The sequence below is a fragment of the Phyllobates terribilis genome, unplaced genomic scaffold, assembly GCF_046119375.1.
Source record: "Phyllobates terribilis strain yellow unplaced genomic scaffold, ASM4611937v1 Scaffold_108__1_contigs__length_5656254, whole genome shotgun sequence".
NCBI lineage: Eukaryota > Metazoa > Chordata > Amphibia > Anura > Dendrobatidae > Phyllobates > Phyllobates terribilis.
The window spans coordinates 555,507-574,793 of record NW_027362868.1 but is presented as its reverse complement, the minus strand read 5'-3'; the positions used below and the strand labels follow the sequence as shown (position 1 = coordinate 574,793).

The 19,287-nt window shown below is 45.0% G+C and overlaps 15 non-coding genes across 15 annotated transcripts; all 15 read right to left on the bottom strand.

The window, feature by feature from the left end:
* Positions 1 to 674: 674 nt before the first annotated feature.
* LOC141201136 (U2 spliceosomal RNA) lies at positions 675 to 865 on the bottom strand. Its single transcript, XR_012272707.1, has one exon. It is a non-coding gene; the product is annotated as a U2 spliceosomal RNA (small nuclear RNA).
* A 1,121-nt stretch (positions 866 to 1,986) lies between these two features.
* LOC141201135 (U2 spliceosomal RNA) lies at positions 1,987 to 2,177 on the bottom strand. The gene has a single exon (XR_012272706.1). It is a non-coding gene; the product is annotated as a U2 spliceosomal RNA (small nuclear RNA).
* A 1,123-nt stretch (positions 2,178 to 3,300) lies between these two features.
* Positions 3,301 to 3,491, bottom strand: LOC141201134 (U2 spliceosomal RNA). Its single transcript, XR_012272705.1, has one exon. It is a non-coding gene; the product is annotated as a U2 spliceosomal RNA (small nuclear RNA).
* Positions 3,492 to 4,613: 1,122 nt separating this feature from the next.
* LOC141200252 (U2 spliceosomal RNA) lies at positions 4,614 to 4,804 on the bottom strand. Its single transcript, XR_012271977.1, has one exon. It is a non-coding gene; the product is annotated as a U2 spliceosomal RNA (small nuclear RNA).
* Positions 4,805 to 5,924: 1,120 nt separating this feature from the next.
* Positions 5,925 to 6,115, bottom strand: LOC141201133 (U2 spliceosomal RNA). Its single transcript, XR_012272704.1, has one exon. It is a non-coding gene; the product is annotated as a U2 spliceosomal RNA (small nuclear RNA).
* Positions 6,116 to 7,232: 1,117 nt separating this feature from the next.
* Positions 7,233 to 7,423, bottom strand: LOC141201131 (U2 spliceosomal RNA). Its single transcript, XR_012272702.1, has one exon. It is a non-coding gene; the product is annotated as a U2 spliceosomal RNA (small nuclear RNA).
* Positions 7,424 to 8,544: 1,121 nt separating this feature from the next.
* LOC141201130 (U2 spliceosomal RNA) lies at positions 8,545 to 8,735 on the bottom strand. The gene has a single exon (XR_012272701.1). It is a non-coding gene; the product is annotated as a U2 spliceosomal RNA (small nuclear RNA).
* A 1,121-nt stretch (positions 8,736 to 9,856) lies between these two features.
* Positions 9,857 to 10,047, bottom strand: LOC141200251 (U2 spliceosomal RNA). The gene has a single exon (XR_012271976.1). It is a non-coding gene; the product is annotated as a U2 spliceosomal RNA (small nuclear RNA).
* A 1,121-nt stretch (positions 10,048 to 11,168) lies between these two features.
* LOC141201129 (U2 spliceosomal RNA) lies at positions 11,169 to 11,359 on the bottom strand. The gene has a single exon (XR_012272700.1). It is a non-coding gene; the product is annotated as a U2 spliceosomal RNA (small nuclear RNA).
* A 1,122-nt stretch (positions 11,360 to 12,481) lies between these two features.
* Positions 12,482 to 12,672, bottom strand: LOC141201128 (U2 spliceosomal RNA). Its single transcript, XR_012272699.1, has one exon. It is a non-coding gene; the product is annotated as a U2 spliceosomal RNA (small nuclear RNA).
* Positions 12,673 to 13,793: 1,121 nt separating this feature from the next.
* Positions 13,794 to 13,984, bottom strand: LOC141200250 (U2 spliceosomal RNA). Its single transcript, XR_012271975.1, has one exon. It is a non-coding gene; the product is annotated as a U2 spliceosomal RNA (small nuclear RNA).
* Positions 13,985 to 15,103: 1,119 nt separating this feature from the next.
* On the bottom strand, positions 15,104 to 15,294 carry LOC141201127 (U2 spliceosomal RNA). Its single transcript, XR_012272698.1, has one exon. It is a non-coding gene; the product is annotated as a U2 spliceosomal RNA (small nuclear RNA).
* Positions 15,295 to 16,414: 1,120 nt separating this feature from the next.
* Positions 16,415 to 16,605, bottom strand: LOC141201126 (U2 spliceosomal RNA). The gene has a single exon (XR_012272697.1). It is a non-coding gene; the product is annotated as a U2 spliceosomal RNA (small nuclear RNA).
* Positions 16,606 to 17,726: 1,121 nt separating this feature from the next.
* LOC141201125 (U2 spliceosomal RNA) lies at positions 17,727 to 17,917 on the bottom strand. Its single transcript, XR_012272696.1, has one exon. It is a non-coding gene; the product is annotated as a U2 spliceosomal RNA (small nuclear RNA).
* A 1,122-nt stretch (positions 17,918 to 19,039) lies between these two features.
* On the bottom strand, positions 19,040 to 19,230 carry LOC141200678 (U2 spliceosomal RNA). Its single transcript, XR_012272391.1, has one exon. It is a non-coding gene; the product is annotated as a U2 spliceosomal RNA (small nuclear RNA).
* Positions 19,231 to 19,287: the final 57 nt, after the last annotated feature.

Below are 19,287 nucleotides of genomic sequence, written 5' to 3'. Positions count from 1 at the left end.
CTACTGCAGGCGGGATACCTGGATGGCTGAATGTCACTGAGAAGCTCACAGAGACCGCCATAAGCAACAGTTTAAAAGAATGCCACAGACTAATCAACCAAACTTTTTGGGTTGGTTTCTCTTTTATAGTCTGCAGGCATTAAATGAAAGAAGTCAGTGTTCCAGCAGAGGGAGACAACGTTTCAGAAAAGGCATTGTAGCAAACCAAAAAAGAAATTTTAAGCGCAGCAGAGTAACCAGCTCACATACCTGTTAGCTCAGGTGAGTTTAAAAGGCTGCTGTTGATAACAAGGGCATTTGCTAAATAGATGGTGTGTGTGCAACAATATACTGAAAGGTCAATTATATTGTGCAGCTTATCTCACCACCTGTAGTTATTTAGGTGAAAGCTCCAAAATGCTTGCCCTATATGTCTGTTTATCCAAAAGGAAGTATAGAGGGAGAGCTAGATAGATAGCATTGCATTACATTACATTACATGGCAATGCAATGCACAGTTGCTGAAGTTGAACCAAAATGAGCTTGTCATCTGGCTTCTGCAACTTTTAACATGAAAAATCCAATGAGGAGAAGAAAAGCAAAGCCAAAGAGTCCATCCCAAAATCCGACAAACAAGCAAAATGAACAAAAAGCATTGAATTCAATTCTTTCTGATTTTAGAAACTGCATTAAAGAAGGGGTGCACCGGTCCTGGAGATACTGCAATACCAGGTCAATGCGTGGAGTGGACAGAGCAAGCTCTTTTTCCATCTCCCTGTTCTAAAAATCCATTTAATATATGGTCCCCAGATAGGGGACGTATCAGATATTAAACTGATAAGAACAGATACTACACTTGATCTTAGCCAAAAGGCCGAGAAGCGATAACCAGAATTGGTTTCCGACTACGGTGCCACCCAAGGATTCTGAAAAGTCCATTTGTGGAGATGGCCACCTGGACTCCCGTTAAGAAGACATGCTGTCAACCTCTAGATCCCTCACATGCCTGCACTTTTCGGCTTGCTGCTGCTGCAATCCACGCGTTTTAGATCTGCATAACTCCACCTCTTTTAGCACAGTACCCTCAACCCCCGGCTGTTCCCACCCGCCTCAACACCGTTGGAAGGGAGGAGAACCAATTAAGGCGGGGGGGGGGGTGGAACGAGCAGCTGTCTACCCTTAGCAGGAGGGTTGCTGATTAATTACCTCTCCTGCTGCTGCTGCTGCTGGCTGTCCAGCAGCAGACTGAAGGTGGCTGCTGCTGTGCGCAGGTATATAAAGGCTCAGAGCCTATTATGACACGCGCAGCCAGCGTTCCATTGCCACATTCCGTCTACTGCAGGCGGGATACCTGGATGGCTGAATGTCACTGAGAAGCTCACAGAGACCGCCATAAGCAACAGTTTAAAAGAATGCCACAGACTAATCAACCAAACTTTTTGGGTTGGTTTCTCTTTTATAGTCTGCAGGCATTAAATCAAAGAAGTCAGTGTTCCAGCAGAGGGAGACAACGTTTCAGAAAAGGCATTGTAGCAAACCAAAAAAGAAATTTTAAGCGCAGCAGAGTAACCAGCTCACATACCTGTTAGCTCAGGTGAGTTTAAAAGGCTGCTGTTGATAACAAGGGCATTTGCTAAATAGATGGTGTGTGTGCAACAATATACTGAAAGGTCAATTATATTGTGCAGCTTATCTCACCACCTGTAGTTATTTAGGTGAAAGCTCCAAAATGCTTGCCTAATATGTCTGTTTATCCAAAAGGAAGTATAGAGGGAGAGCTAGATAGATAGCATTGCATTACATTACATTACATGGCAATGCAATGCACAGTTGCTGAAGTTGAACCAAAATGAGCTTGTCATCTGGCTTCTGCAACTTTTAACATGAAAAATCCAATGAGGAGAAGAAAAGCAAAGCCAAAGAGTCCATCCCAAAATCCGACAAACAAGCAAAATGAACAAAAAGCATTGAATTCAATTCTTTCTGATTTTAGAAACTGCATTAAAGAAGGGGTGCACCGGTCCTGGAGATACTGCAATACCAGGTCAATGCGTGGAGTGGACAGAGCAAGCTCTTTTTCCATCTCCCTGTTCTAAAAATCCATTTAATATATGGTCCCCAGATAGGGGACGTATCAGATATTAAACTGATAAGAACAGATACTACACTTGATCTTAGCCAAAAGGCCGAGAAGCGATAACCAGAATTGGTTTCCGACTACGGTGCCACCCAAGGATTCTGAAAAGTCCATTTGTGGAGATGGCCACCTGGACTCCCGTTAAGAAGACATGCTGTCAACCTCTAGATCCCTCACATGCCTGCACTTTTCGGCTTGCTGCTGCTGCAATCCACGCGTTTTAGATCTGCATAACTCCACCTCTTTTAGCACAGTACCCTCAACCCCCGGCTGTTCCCACCCGCCTCAACACCGTTGGAAGGGAGGAGAACCAATTAAGGCGGGGGGGGGGGGGTGGAACGAGCGGCTGTCTACCCTTAGCAGGAGGGTTGCTGATTAATTACCTCTCCTGCTGCTGCTGCTGCTGGCTGTCCAGCAGCAGACTGAAGGTGGCTGCTGCTGTGCGCAGGTATATAAAGGCTCAGAGCCTATTATGACACGCGCAGCCAGCGTTCCATTGCCACATTCCGTCTACTGCAGGCGGGATACCTGGATGGCTGAATGTCACTGAGAAGCTCACAGAGACCGCCATAAGCAACAGTTTAAAAGAATGCCACAGACTAATCAACCAAACTTTTTGGGTTGGTTTCTCTTTTATAGTCTGCAGGCATTAAATGAAAGAAGTCAGTGTTCCAGCAGAGGGAGACAACGTTTCAGAAAAGGCATTGTAGCAAACCAAAAAAGAAATTTTAAGCGCAGCAGAGTAACCAGCTCACATACCTGTTAGCTCAGGTGAGTTTAAAAGGCTGCTGTTGATAACAAGGGCATTTGCTAAATAGATGGTGTGTGTGCAACAATATACTGAAAGGTCAATTATATTGTGCAGCTTATCTCACCACCTGTAGTTATTTAGGTGAAAGCTCCAAAATGCTTGCCTAATATGTCTGTTTATCCAAAAGGAAGTATAGAGGGAGAGCTAGATAGATAGCATTGCATTACATTACATTACATGGCAATGCAATGCACAGTTGCTGAAGTTGAACCAAAATGAGCTTGTCATCTGGCTTCTGCAACTTTTAACATGAAAAATCCAATGAGGAGAAGAAAAGCAAAGCCAAAGAGTCCATCCCAAAATCCGACAAACAAGCAAAATGAACAAAAAGCATTGAATTCAATTCTTTCTGATTTTAGAAACTGCATTAAAGAAGGGGTGCACCGGTCCTGGAGATACTGCAATACCAGGTCAATGCGTGGAGTGGACAGAGCAAGCTCTTTTTCCATCTCCCTGTTCTAAAAATCCATTTAATATATGGTCCCCAGATAGGGGACGTATCAGATATTAAACTGATAAGAACAGATACTACACTTGATCTTAGCCAAAAGGCCGAGAAGCGATAACCAGAATTGGTTTCCGACTACGGTGCCACCCAAGGATTCTGAAAAGTCCATTTGTGGAGATGGCCACCTGGACTCCCGTTAAGAAGACATGTTGTCAACCTCTAGATCCCTCACATGCCTGCACTTTTCGGCTTGCTGCTGCTGCAATCCACGCGTTTTAGATCTGCATAACTCCACCTCTTTTAGCACAGTACCCTCAACCCCCGGCTGTTCCCACCCGCCTCAACACCGTTGGAAGGGAGGAGAACCAATTAAGGCGGGGGGGGGGGGTGGAACGAGCAGCTGTCTACCCTTAGCAGGAGGGTTGCTGATTAATTACCTCTCCTGCTGCTGCTGCTGCTGGCTGTCCAGCAGCAGACTGAAGGTGGCTGCTGCTGTGCGCAGGTATATAAAGGCTCAGAGCCTATTATGACACGCGCAGCCAGCGTTCCATTGCCACATTCCGTCTACTGCAGGCGGGATACCTGGATGGCTGAATGTCACTGAGAAGCTCACAGAGACCGCCATAAGCAACAGTTTAAAAGAATGCCACAGACTAATCAACCAAACTTTTTGGGTTGGTTTCTCTTTTATAGTCTGCAGGCATTAAATGAAAGAAGTCAGTGTTCCAGCAGAGGGAGACAACGTTTCAGAAAAGGCATTGTAGCAAACCAAAAAATAAATTTTAAGCGCAGCAGAGTAACCAGCTCACATACCTGTTAGCTCAGGTGAGTTTAAAAGGCTGCTGTTGATAACAAGGGCATTTGCTAAATAGATGGTGTGTGTGCAACAATATACTGAAAGGTCAATTATATTGTGCAGCTTATCTCACCACCTGTAGTTATTTAGGTGAAAGCTCCAAAATGCTTGCCTAATATGTCTGTTTATCCAAAAGGAAGTATAGAGGGAGAGCTAGATAGATAGCATTGCATTACATTACATTACATGGCAATGCAATGCACAGTTGCTGAAGTTGAACCAAAATGAGCTTGTCATCTGGCTTCTGCAACTTTTAACATGAAAAATCCAATGAGGAGAAGAAAAGCAAAGCCAAAGAGTCCATCCCAAAATCCGACAAACAAGCAAAATGAACAAAAAGCATTGAATTCAATTCTTTCTGATTTTAGAAACTGCATTAAAGAGGGGGTGCACCGGTCCTGGAGATACTGCAATACCAGGTCAATGCGTGGAGTGGACAGAGCAAGCTCTTTTTCCATCTCCCTGTTCTAAAAATCCATTTAATATATGGTCCCCAGATAGGGGACGTATCAGATATTAAACTGATAAGAACAGATACTACACTTGATCTTAGCCAAAAGGCCGAGAAGCGATAACCAGAATTGGTTTCCGACTACGGTGCCACCCAAGGATTCTGAAAAGTCCATTTGTGGAGATGGCCACCTGGACTCCCGTTAAGAAGACATGCTGTCAACCTCTAGATCCCTCACATGCCTGCACTTTTCGGCTTGCTGCTGCTGCAATCCACGCGTTTTAGATCTGCATAACTCCACCTCTTTTAGCACAGTACCCTCAACCCCCGGCTGTTCCCACCCGCCTCAACATCGTTGGAAGGGAGGAGAACCAATTAAGGTGGGGGGGGGGTGGAACGAGCAGCTGTCTACCCTTAGCAGGAGGGTTGCTGATTAATTACCTCTCCTGCTGCTGCTGCTGCTGGCTGTCCAGCAGCAGACTGAAGGTGGCTGCTGCTGTGCGCAGGTATATAAAGGCTCAGAGCCTATTATGACACGCGCAGCCAGCGTTCCATTGCCACATTCCGTCTACTGCAGGCGGGATACCTGGATGGCTGAATGTCACTGAGAAGCTCACAGAGACCGCCATAAGCAACAGTTTAAAAGAATGCCACAGACTAATCAACCAAACTTTTTGGGTTGGTTTCTCTTTTATAGTCTGCAGGCATTAAATGAAAGAAGTCAGTGTTCCAGCAGAGGGAGACAACGTTTCAGAAAAGGCATTGTAGCAAACCAAAAAAGAAATTTTAAGCGCAGCAGAGTAACCAGCTCACATACCTGTTAGCTCAGGTGAGTTTAAAAGGCTGCTGTTGATAACAAGGGCATTTGCTAAATAGATGGTGTGTGTGCAACAATATACTGAAAGGTCAATTATATTGTGCAGCTTATCTCACCACCTGTAGTTATTTAGGTGAAAGCTCCAAAATGCTTGCCTAATATGTCTGTTTATCCAAAAGGAAGTATAGAGGGAGAGCTAGATAGATAGCATTGCATTACATTACATTACATGGCAATGCAATGCACAGTTGCTGAAGTTGAACCAAAATGAGCTTGTCATCTGGCTTCTGCAACTTTTAACATGAAAAATCCAATGAGGAGAAGAAAAGCAAAGCCAAAGAGTCCATCCCAAAATCCGACAAACAAGCAAAATGAACAAAAAGCATTGAATTCAATTCTTTCTGATTTTAGAAACTGCATTAAAGAAGGGGTGCACCGGTCCTGGAGATACTGCAATACCAGGTCAATGCGTGGAGTGGACAGAGCAAGCTCTTTTTCCATCTCCCTGTTCTAAAAATCCATTTAATATATGGTCCCCAGATAGGGGACGTATCAGATATTAAACTGATAAGAACAGATACTACACTTGATCTTAGCCAAAAGGCCGAGAAGCGATATCCAGAATTGGTTTCCGACTACGGTGCCACCCAAGGATTCTGAAAAGTCCATTTGTGGAGATGGCCACCTGGACTCCCGTTAAGAAGACATGCTGTCAACCTCTAGATCCCTCACATGCCTGCACTTTTCGGCTTGCTGCTGCTGCAATCCACGCGTTTTAGATCTGCATAACTCCACCTCTTTTAGCACAGTACCCTCAACCCCCGGCTGTTCCCACCCGCCTCAACACCGTTGGAAGGGAGGAGAACCAATTAAGGCGGGGGGGGGGGTGGAACGAGCAGCTGTCTACCCTTAGCAGGAGGGTTGCTGATTAATTACCTCTCCTGCTGCTGCTGCTGGCTGTCCAGCAGCAGACTGAAGGTGGCTGCCGCTGTGCGCAGGTATATAAAGGCTCAGAGCCTATTATGACACGCGCAGCCAGCGTTCCATTGCCACATTCCGTCTACTGCAGGCGGGATACCTGGATGGCTGAATGTCACTGAGAAGCTCACAGAGACCGCCATAAGCAACAGTTTAAAAGAATGCCACAGACTAATCAACCAAACTTTTTGGGTTGGTTTCTCTTTTATAGTCTGCAGGCATTATTGAAAGAAGTCAGTGTTCCAGCAGAGGGAGACAACGTTTCAGAAAAGGCATTGTAGCAAACCAAAAAAGAAATTTTAAGCGCAGCAGAGTAACCAGCTCACATACCTGTTAGCTCAGGTGAGTTTAAAAGGCTGCTGTTGATAACAAGGGCATTTGCTAAATAGATGGTGTGTGTGCAACAATATACTGAAAGGTCAATTATATTGTGCAGCTTATCTCACCACCTGTAGTTATTTAGGTGAAAGCTCCAAAATGCTTGCCTAATATGTCTGTTTATCCAAAAGGAAGTATAGAGGGAGAGCTAGATAGATAGCATTGCATTACATTACATTACATGGCAATGCAATGCACAGTTGCTGAAGTTGAACCAAAATGAGCTTGTCATCTGGCTTCTGCAACTTTTAACATGAAAAATCCAATGAGGAGAAGAAAAGCAAAGCCAAAGAGTCCATCCCAAAATCCGACAAACAAGCAAAATGAACAAAAAGCATTGAATTCAATTCTTTCTGATTTTAGAAACTGCATTAAAGAAGGGGTGCACCGGTCCTGGAGATACTGCAATACCAGGTCAATGCGTGGAGTGGACAGAGCAAGCTCTTTTTCCATCTCCCTGTTCTAAAAATCCATTTAATATATGGTCCCCAGATAGGGGACGTATCAGATATTAAACTGATAAGAACAGATACTACACTTGATCTTAGCCAAAAGGCCGAGAAGCGATAACCAGAATTGGTTTCCGACTACGGTGCCACCCAAGGATTCTGAAAAGTCCATTTGTGGAGATGGCCTCCTGGACTCCCGTTAAGAAGACATGCTGTCAACCTCTAGATCCCTCACATGCCTGCACTTTTCGGCTTGCTGCTGCTGCAATCCACGCGTTTTAGATCTGCATAACTCCACCTCTTTTAGCACAGTACCCTCAACCCCCGGCTGTTCCCACCCGCCTCAACACCGTTGGAAGGGAGGAGAACCAATTAAGGCGGGGGGGGGGGTGGAACGAGCAGCTGTCTACCCTTAGCAGGAGGGTTGCTGATTAATTACCTCTCCTGCTGCTGCTGCTGCTGGCTGTCCAGCAGCAGACTGAAGGTGGCTGCTGCTGTGCGCAGGTATATAAAGGCTCAGAGCCTATTATGACACGCGCAGCCAGCGTTCCATTGCCACATTCCGTCTACTGCAGGCGGGATACCTGGATGGCTGAATGTCACTGAGAAGCTCACAGAGACCGCCATAAGCAACAGTTTAAAAGAATGCCACAGACTAATCAACCAAACTTTTTGGGTTGGTTTCTCTTTTATAGTCTGCAGGCATTAAATGAAAGAAGTCAGTGTTCCAGCAGAGGGAGACAACGTTTCAGAAAAGGCATTGTAGCAAACCAAAAAAGAAATTTTAAGCGCAGCAGAGTAACCAGCTCACATACCTGTTAGCTCAGGTGAGTTTAAAAGGCTGCTGTTGATAACAAGGGCATTTGCTAAATAGATGGTGTGTGTGCAACAATATACTGAAAGGTCAATTATATTGTGCAGCTTATCTCACCACCTGTAGTTATTTAGGTGAAAGCTCCAAAATGTTTGCCTAATATGTCTGTTTATCCAAAAGGAAGTATAGAGGGAGAGCTAGATAGACAGCATTGCATTACATTACATTACATGGCAATGCAATGCACAGTTGCTGAAGTTGAACCAAAATGAGCTTGTCATCTGGCTTCTGCAACTTTTAACATGAAAAATCCAATGAGGAGAAGAAAAGCAAAGCCAAAGAGTCCATCCCAAAATCCGACAAACAAGCAAAATGAACAAAAAGCATTGAATTCAATTCTTTCTGATTTTAGAAACTGCATTAAAGAAGGGGTGCACCGGTCCTGGAGATACTGCAATACCAGGTCAATGCGTGGAGTGGACAGAGCAAGCTCTTTTTCCATCTCCCTGTTCTAAAAATCCATTTAATATATGGTCCCCAGATAGGGGACGTATCAGATATTAAACTGATAAGAACAGATACTACACTTGATCTTAGCCAAAAGGCCGAGAAGCGATAACCAGAATTGGTTTCCGACTACGGTGCCACCCAAGGATTCTGAAAAGTCCATTTGTGGAGATGGCCACCTGGACTCCCGTTAAGAAGACATGCTGTCAACCTCTAGATCCCTCACATGCCTGCACTTTTCGGCTTGCTGCTGCTGCAATCCACGCGTTTTAGATCTGCATAACTCCACCCCTTTTAGCACAGTACCCTCAACCCCCGGCTGTTCCCACCCGCCTCAACACCGTTGGAAGGGAGGAGAACCAATTAAGGCGGGGGGGGGGGTGGAACGAGCAGCTGTCTACCCTTAGCAGGAGGGTTGCTGATTAATTACCTCTCCTGCAGCTGCTGCTGCTGGCTGTCCAGCAGCAGACTGAAGGTGGCTGCTGCTGTGCGCAGGTATATAAAGGCTCAGAGCCTATTATGACACGCGCAGCCAGCGTTCCATTGCCACATTCCGTCTACTGCAGGCGGGATACCTGGATGGCTGAATGTCACTGAGAAGCTCACAGAGACCGCCATAAGCAACAGTTTAAAAGAATGCCACAGACTAATCAACCAAACTTTTTGGGTTGGTTTCTCTTTTATAGTCTGCAGGCATTAAATGAAAGAAGTCAGTGTTCCAGCAGAGGGAGACAACGTTTCAGAAAAGGCATTGTAGCAAACCAAAAAAGAAATTTTAAGCGCAGCAGAGTAACCAGCTCACATACCTGTTAGCTCAGGTGAGTTTAAAAGGCTGCTGTTGATAACAAGGGCATTTGCTAAATAGATGGTGTGTGTGCAACAATATACTGAAAGGTCAATTATATTGTGCAGCTTATCTCACCACCTGTAGTTATTTAGGTGAAAGCTCCAAAATGCTTGCCTAATATGTCTGTTTATCCAAAAGGAAGTATAGAGGGAGAGCTAGATAGATAGCATTGCATTACATTATATTACATGGCAATGCAATGCACAGTTGCTGAAGTTGAACCAAAATGAGCTTGTCATCTGGCTTCTGCAACTTTTAACATGAAAAATCCAATGAGGAGAAGAAAAGCAAAGCCAAAGAGTCCATCCCAAAATCCGACAAACAAGCAAAATGAACAAAAAGCATTGAATTCAATTCTTTCTGATTTTAGAAACTGCATTAAAGAAGGGGTGCACCGGTCCTGGAGATACTGCAATACCAGGTCAATGCGTGGAGTGGACAGAGCAAGCTCTTTTTCCATCTCCCTGTTCTAAAAATCCATTTAATATATGGTCCCCAGTTAGGGGACGTATCAGATATTAAACTGATAAGAACAGATACTACACTTGATCTTAGCCAAAAGGCCGAGAAGCGATAACCAGAATTGGTTTCCGACTACGGTGCCACCCAAGGATTCTGAAAAGTCCATTTGTGGAGATGGCCACCTGGACTCCCGTTAAGAAGACATGCTGTCAACCTCTAGATCCCTCACATGCCTGCACTTTTCGGCTTGCTGCTGCTGCAATCCACGCGTTTTAGATCTGCATAACTCCACCTCTTTTAGCACAGTACCCTCAACCCCCGGCTGTTCCCACCCGCCTCAACACCGTTGGAAGGGAGGAGAACCAATTAAGGCGGGGGGGGGGGGGGTGGAACGAGCAGCTGTCTACCCTTAGCAGGAGGGTTGCTGATTAATTACCTCTCCTGCTGCTGCTGCTGGCTGTCCAGCAGCAGACTGAAGGTGGCTGCTGCTGTGCGCAGGTATATAAAGGCTCAGAGCCTATTATGACACGCGCAGCCAGCGTTCCATTGCCACATTCCGTCTACTGCAGGCGGGATACCTGGATGGCTGAATGTCACTGAGAAGCTCACAGAGACCGCCATAAGCAACAGTTTAAAAGAATGCCACAGACTAATCAACCAAACTTTTTGGGTTGGTTTCTCTTTTATAGTCTGCAGGCATTAAATGAAAGAAGTCAGTGTTCCAGCAGAGGGAGACAACGTTTCAGAAAAGGCATTGTAGCAAACCAAAAAAGAAATTTTAAGCGCAGCAGAGTAACCAGCTCACATACCTGTTAGCTCAGGTGAGTTTAAAAGGCTGCTGTTGATAACAAGGGCATTTGCTAAATAGATGGTGTGTGTGCAACAATATACTGAAAGGTCAATTATATTGTGCAGCTTATCTCACCACCTGTAGTTATTTAGGTGAAAGCTCCAAAATGCTTGCCTAATATGTCTGTTTATCCAAAAGGAAGTATAGAGGGAGAGCTAGATAGATAGCATTGCATTACATTACATTACATGGCAATGCAATGCACAGTTGCTGAAGTTGAACCAAAATGAGCTTGTCATCTGGCTTCTGCAACTTTTAACATGAAAAATCCAATGAGGAGAAGAAAAGCAAAGCCAAAGAGTCCATCCCAAAATCCGACAAACAAGCAAAATGAACAAAAAGCATTGAATTCAATTCTTTCTGATTTTAGAAACTGCATTAAAGAAGGGGTGCACCGGTCCTGGAGATACTGCAATACCAGGTCAATGCGTGGAGTGGACAGAGCAAGCTCTTTTTCCATCTCCCTGTTCTAAAAATCCATTTAATATATGGTCCCCAGATAGGGGACGTATCAGATATTAAACTGATAAGAACAGATACTACACTTGATCTTAGCCAAAAGGCCGAGAAGCGATAACCAGAATTGGTTTCCGACTACGGTGCCACCCAAGGATTCTGAAAAGTCCATTTGTGGAGATGGCCTCCTGGACTCCCGTTAAGAAGACATGCTGTCAACCTCTAGATCCCTCACATGCCTGCACTTTTCGGCTTGCTGCTGCTGCAATCCACGCGTTTTAGATCTGCATAACTCCACCTCTTTTAGCACAGTACCCTCAACCCCCGGCTGTTCCCACCCGCCTCAACACCGTTGGAAGGGAGGAGAACCAATTAAGGCGGGGGGGGGGGGTGGAACGAGCAGCTGTCTACCCTTAGCAGGAGGGTTGCTGATTAATTACCTCTCCTGCTGCTGCTGCTGCTGGCTGTCCAGCAGCAGACTGAAGGTGGCTGCTGCTGTGCGCAGGTATATAAAGGCTCAGAGCCTATTATGACACGCGCAGCCAGCGTTCCATTGCCACATTCCGTCTACTGCAGGCGGGATACCTGGATGGCTGAATGTCACTGAGAAGCTCACAGAGACCGCCATAAGCAACAGTTTAAAAGAATGCCACAGACTAATCAACCAAACTTTTTGGGTTGGTTTCTCTTTTATAGTCTGCAGGCATTAAATGAAAGAAGTCAGTGTTCCAGCAGAGGGAGACAACGTTTCAGAAAAGGCATTGTAGCAAACCAAAAAAGAAATTTTAAGCGCAGCAGAGTAACCAGCTCACATACCTGTTAGCTCAGGTGAGTTTAAAAGGCTGCTGTTGATAACAAGGGCATTTGCTAAATAGATGGTGTGTGTGCAACAATATACTGAAAGGTCAATTATATTGTGCAGCTTATCTCACCACCTGTAGTTATTTAGGTGAAAGCTCCAAAATGCTTGCCTAATATGTCTGTTTATCCAAAAGGAAGTATAGAGGGAGAGCTAGATAGACAGCATTGCATTACATTACATTACATGGCAATGCAATGCACAGTTGCTGAAGTTGAACCAAAATGAGCTTGTCATCTGGCTTCTGCAACTTTTAACATGAAAAATCCAATGAGGAGAAGAAAAGCAAAGCCAAAGAGTCCATCCCAAAATCCGACAAACAAGCAAAATGAACAAAAAGCATTGAATTCAATTCTTTCTGATTTTAGAAACTGCATTAAAGAAGGGGTGCACCGGTCCTGGAGATACTGCAATACCAGGTCAATGCGTGGAGTGGACAGAGCAAGCTCTTTTTCCATCTCCCTGTTCTAAAAATCCATTTAATATATGGTCCCCAGATAGGGGACGTATCAGATATTAAACTGATAAGAACAGATACTACACTTGATCTTAGCCAAAAGGCCGAGAAGCGATAACCAGAATTGGTTTCCGACTACGGTGCCACCCAAGGATTCTGAAAAGTCCATTTGTGGAGATGGCCACCTGGACTCCCGTTAAGAAGACATGCTGTCAACCTCTAGATCCCTCACATGCCTGCACTTTTCGGCTTGCTGCTGCTGCAATCCACGCGTTTTAGATCTGCATAACTCCACCCCTTTTAGCACAGTACCCTCAACCCCCGGCTGTTCCCACCCGCCTCAACACCGTTGGAAGGGAGGAGAACCAATTAAGGCGGGGGGGGGGGTGGAACGAGCAGCTGTCTACCCTTAGCAGGAGGGTTGCTGATTAATTACCTCTCCTGCAGCTGCTGCTGCTGGCTGTCCAGCAGCAGACTGAAGGTGGCTGCTGCTGTGCGCAGGTATATAAAGGCTCAGAGCCTATTATGACACGCGCAGCCAGCGTTCCATTGCCACATTCCGTCTACTGCAGGCGGGATACCTGGATGGCTGAATGTCACTGAGAAGCTCACAGAGACCGCCATAAGCAACAGTTTAAAAGAATGCCACAGACTAATCAACCAAACTTTTTGGGTTGGTTTCTCTTTTATAGTCTGCAGGCATTAAATGAAAGAAGTCAGTGTTCCAGCAGAGGGAGACAACGTTTCAGAAAAGGCATTGTAGCAAACCAAAAAAGAAATTTTAAGCGCAGCAGAGTAACCAGCTCACATACCTGTTAGCTCAGGTGAGTTTAAAAGGCTGCTGTTGATAACAAGGGCATTTGCTAAATAGATGGTGTGTGTGCAACAATATACTGAAAGGTCAATTATATTGTGCAGCTTATCTCACCACCTGTAGTTATTTAGGTGAAAGCTCCAAAATGCTTGCCTAATATGTCTGTTTATCCAAAAGGAAGTATAGAGGGAGAGCTAGATAGATAGCATTGCATTACATTATATTACATGGCAATGCAATGCACAGTTGCTGAAGTTGAACCAAAATGAGCTTGTCATCTGGCTTCTGCAACTTTTAACATGAAAAATCCAATGAGGAGAAGAAAAGCAAAGCCAAAGAGTCCATCCCAAAATCCGACAAACAAGCAAAATGAACAAAAAGCATTGAATTCAATTCTTTCTGATTTTAGAAACTGCATTAAAGAAGGGGTGCACCGGTCCTGGAGATACTGCAATACCAGGTCAATGCGTGGAGTGGACAGAGCAAGCTCTTTTTCCATCTCCCTGTTCTAAAAATCCATTTAATATATGGTCCCCAGTTAGGGGACGTATCAGATATTAAACTGATAAGAACAGATACTACACTTGATCTTAGCCAAAAGGCCGAGAAGCGATAACCAGAATTGGTTTCCGACTACGGTGCCACCCAAGGATTCTGAAAAGTCCATTTGTGGAGATGGCCACCTGGACTCCCGTTAAGAAGACATGCTGTCAACCTCTAGATCCCTCACATGCCTGCACTTTTCGGCTTGCTGCTGCTGCAATCCACGCGTTTTAGATCTGCATAACTCCACCTCTTTTAGCACAGTACCCTCAACCCCCGGCTGTTCCCACCCGCCTCAACACCGTTGGAAGGGAGGAGAACCAATTAAGGCGGGGGGGGGGGGTGGAACGAGCAGCTGTCTACCCTTAGCAGGAGGGTTGCTGATTAATTACCTCTCCTGCTGCTGCTGCTGGCTGTCCAGCAGCAGACTGAAGGTGGCTGCTGCTGTGCGCAGGTATATAAAGGCTCAGAGCCTATTATGACACGCGCAGCCAGCGTTCCATTGCCACATTCCGTCTACTGCAGGCGGGATACCTGGATGGCTGAATGTCACTGAGAAGCTCACAGAGACCGCCATAAGCAACAGTTTAAAAGAATGCCACAGACTAATCAACCAAACTTTTTGGGTTGGTTTCTCTTTTATAGTCTGCAGGCATTAAATGAAAGAAGTCAGTGTTCCAGCAGAGGGAGACAACGTTTCAGAAAAGGCATTGTAGCAAACCAAAAAAGAAATTTTAAGCGCAGCAGAGTAACCAGCTCACATACCTGTTAGCTCAGGTGAGTTTAAAAGGCTGCTGTTGATAACAAGGGCATTTGCTAAATAGATGGTGTGTGTGCAACAATATACTGAAAGGTCAATTATATTGTGCAGCTTATCTCACCACCTGTAGTTATTTAGGTGAAAGCTCCAAAATGCTTGCCTAATATGTCTGTTTATCCAAAAGGAAGTATAGAGGGAGAGCTAGATAGATAGCATTGCATTACATTACATTACATGGCAATGCAATGCACAGTTGCTGAAGTTGAACCAAAATGAGCTTGTCATCTGGCTTCTGCAACTTTTAACATGAAAAATCCAATGAGGAGAAGAAAAGCAAAGCCAAAGAGTCCATCCCAAAATCCGACAAACAAGCAAAATGAACAAAAAGCATTGAATTCAATTCTTTCTGATTTTAGAAACTGCATTAAAGAAGGGGTGCACCGGTCCTGGAGATACTGCAATACCAGGTCAATGCGTGGAGTGGACAGAGCAAGCTCTTTTTCCATCTCCCTGTTCTAAAAATCCATTTAATATATGGTCCCCAGATAGGGGACGTATCAGATATTAAACTGATAAGAACAGATACTACACTTGATCTTAGCCAAAAGGCCGAGAAGCGATAACCAGAATTGGTTTCCGACTACGGTGCCACCCAAGGATTCTGAAAAGTCCATTTGTGGAGATGGCCACCTGGACTCCCGTTAAGAAGACATGCTGTCAACCTCTAGATCCCTCACATGCCTGCACTTTTCGGCTTGCTGCTGCTGCAATCCACGCGTTTTAGATCTGCATAACTCCACCTCTTTTAGCACAGTACCCTCAACCCCCGGCTGTTCCCACCCGCCTCAACACCGTTGGAAGGGAGGAGAACCAATTAAGGCGGGGGGGGGGTGGAACGAGCAGCTGTCTACCCTTAGCAGGAGGGTTGCTGATTAATTACCTCTCCTGCTGCTGCTGCTGCTGGCTGTCCAGCAGCAGACTGAAGGTGGCTGCTGCTGTGCGCAGGTATATAAAGGCTCAGAGCCTATTATGACACGCGCAGCCAGCGTTCCATTGCCACATTCCGTCTACTGCAGGCGGGATACCTGGATGGCTGAATGTCACTGAGAAGCTCACAGAGACCGCCATAAGCAACAGTTTAAAAGAATGCCACAGACTAATCAACCAAACTTTTTGGGTTGGTTTCTCTTTTATAGTCTGCAGGCATTAAATGAAAGAAGTCAGTGTTCCAGCAGAGGGAGACAACGTTTCAGAAAAGGCATTGTAGCAAACCAAAAAAGAAATTTTAAGCGCAGCAGAGTAACCAGCTCACATACCTGTTAGCTCAGGTGAGTTTAAAAGGCTGCTGTTGATAACAAGGGCATTTGCTAAATAGATGGTGTGTGTGCAACAATATACTGAAAGGTCAATTATATTGTGCAGCTTATCTCACCACCTGTAGTTATTTAGGTGAAAGCTCCAAAATGCTTGCCTAATATGTCTGTTTATCCAAAAGGAAGTATAGAGGGAGAGCTAGATAGATAGCATTGCATTACATTACATTACATGGCAATGCAATGCACAGTTGCTGAAGTTGAACCAAAATGAGCTTGTCATCTGGCTTCTGCAACTTTTAACATGAAAAATCCAATGAGGAGAAGAAAAGCAAAGCCAAAGAGTCCATCCCAAAATCCGACAAACAAGCAAAATGAACAAAAAGCATTGAATTCAATTCTTTCTGATTTTAGAAACTGCATTAAAGAAGGGGTGCACCGGTCCTGGAGATACTGCAATACCAGGTCAATGCGTGGAGTGGACAGAGCAAGCTCTTTTTCCATCTCCCTGTTCTAAAAATCCATTTAATATATGGTCCCCAGATAGGGGACGTATCAGATATTAAACTGATAAGAACAGATACTACACTTGATCTTAGCCAAAAGGCCGAGAAGCGATAACCAGAATTGGTTTCCGACTACGGTGCCACCCAAGGATTCTGAAAAGTCCATTTGTGGAGATGGCCACCTGGACTCCCGTTAAGAAGACATGCTGTCAACCTCTAGATCCCTCACATGCCTGCACTTTTCGGCTTGCTGCTGCTGCAATCCACGCGTTTTAGATCTGCATAACTCCACCTCTTTTAGCACAGTACCCTCAACCCCCGGCTGTTCCCACCCGCCTCAACACCGTTGGAAGGGAGGAAAACCAATTAAGGCGGGGGGGGGGGTGGAACGAGCAGCTGTCTACCCTTAGCAGGAGGGTTGCTGATTAATTACCTCTCCTGCTGCTGCTGCTGCTGGCTGTCCAGCAGCAGACTGAAGGTGGCTGCTGCTGTGCGCAGGTATATAAAGGCTCAGAGCCTATTATGACACGCGCAGCCAGCGTTCCATTGGCACATTCCGTCTACTGCAGGCGGGATACCTGGATGGCTGAATGTCACTGAGAAGCTCACAGAGACCGCCATAAGCAACAGTTTAAAAGAATGCCACAGACTAATCAACCAAACTTTTTGGGTTGGTTTCTCTTTTATAGTCTGCAGGCATTAAATGAAAGAAGTCAGTGTTCCAGCAGAGGGAGACAACGTTTCAGAAAAGGCATTGTAGCAAACCAAAAAAGAAATTTTAAGCGCAGCAGAGTAACCAGCTCACATACCTGTTAGCTCAGGTGAGTTTAAAAGGCTGCTGTTGATAACAAGGGCATTTGCTAAATAGATGGTGTGTGTGCAACAATATACTGAAAGGTCAATTATATTGTGCAGCTTATCTCACCACCTGTAGTTATTTAGGTGAAAGCTCCAAAATGCTTGCCTAATATGTCTGTTTATCCAAAAGGAAGTATAGTGGGAGAGCTAGATAGATAGCATTGCATTACATTACATTACATGGCAATGCAATGCACAGTTGCTGAAGTTGAACCAAAATGAGCTTGTCATCTGGCTTCTGCAACTTTTAACATGAAAAATCCAATGAGGAGAAGAAAAGCAAAGCCAAAGAGTCCATCCCAAAATCCGACAAACAAGCAAAATGAACAAAAAGCATTGAATTCAATTCTTTCTGATTTTAGAAACTGCATTAAAGAAGGGGTGCACCGGTCCTGGAGATACTGCAATACCAGGTCAATGCGTGGAGTGGACAGAGCAAGCTCTTTTTCCATCTCCCTGTTCTAAAAATCCATTTAATATATGGTCCCCAGATAGGGGACGTATCAGATATTAAACTGATAAGAACAGATACTACACTTGATCTTAGCCAAAAGGCCGAGAAGCGATAACCAGAATTGGTTTCCGACTACGGTGCCACCCAAGGATTCTGAAAAGTCCATTTGTGGAGATGGCCACCTTGACTCCCGTTAAGAAGACATGCTGTCAACCTCTAGATCCCTCACATGCCTGCACTTTTCGGCTTGCTGCTGCTGCAATCCACGCGTTTTAGATCTGCATAACTCCACCTCTTTTAGCACAGTACCCTCAACCCCCGGCTGTTCCCACCCGCCTCAACACCGTTGGAAGGGAGGAGAACCAATTAAGGCGGGGGGGGGGGGTGGAACGAGCAGCTGTCTATCCTTAGCAGGAGGGTTGCTGATTAATTACCTCTCCTGCTGCTGCTGCTGCTGGCTGTCCAGCAGCAGACTGAAGGTGGCTGCTGCTGTGCGCAGGTATATAAAGGCTCAGAGCCTATTATGACATGCGCAGCCAGCGTTCCATTGCCACATTCCGTCTACTGCAGGCGGGATACCTGGATGGCTGAATGTCACTGAGAAGCTCACAGAGACCGCCATAAGCAACAGTTTAAAAGAATGCCACAGACTAATCAACCAAACTTTTTGGGTTGGTTTCTCTTTTATAGTCTGCAGGCATTAAATGAAAGAAGTCAGTGTTCCAGCAGAGGGAGACATCGTTTCAGAAAAGGCATTGTAGCAAACCAAAAAAGAAATTTTAAGCGCAGCAGAGTAACCAGCTCACATACCTGTTAGCTCAGGTAAGTTTAAAAGGCTGCTGTTGATAACAAGGGCATTTGCTAAATAGATGGTGTGTGTGCAACAATATACTGAAAGGTCAATTATATTGTGCAGCTTATCTCACCACCTGTAGTTATTTAGGTGAAAGCTCCAAAATGCTTGCCTAATATGTCTGTTTATCCAAAAGGAAGTATAGAGGGAGAGCTAGATAGATAGCATTGCATTACATTACATTACATGGCAATGCAATGCACAGTTGCTGAAGTTGAACCAAAATGAGCTTGTCATCTGGCTTCTGCAACTTTTAACATGAAAAATCCAATGAGGAGAAGAAAAGCAAAGCCAAAGAGTCCATCCCAAAATCGGACAAACAAGCAAAATGAACAAAAAGCATTGAATTCAATTCTTTCTGATTTTAGAAACTGCATTAAAGAAGGGGTGCACCGGTCCTGGAGATACTGCAATACCAGGTCAATGCGTGGAGTGGACAGAGCAAGCTCTTTTTCCATCTCCCTGTTCTAAAAATCCATTTAATATATGGTCCCCAGATAGGGGACGTATCAGATATTAAACTGATAAGAACAGATACTACACTTGATCTTAGCAAAAAGGCCGAGAAGCGATAACCAGAATTGGTTTCCGACTACGGTGCCACCCAAGGATTCTGAAAAGTCCATTTGT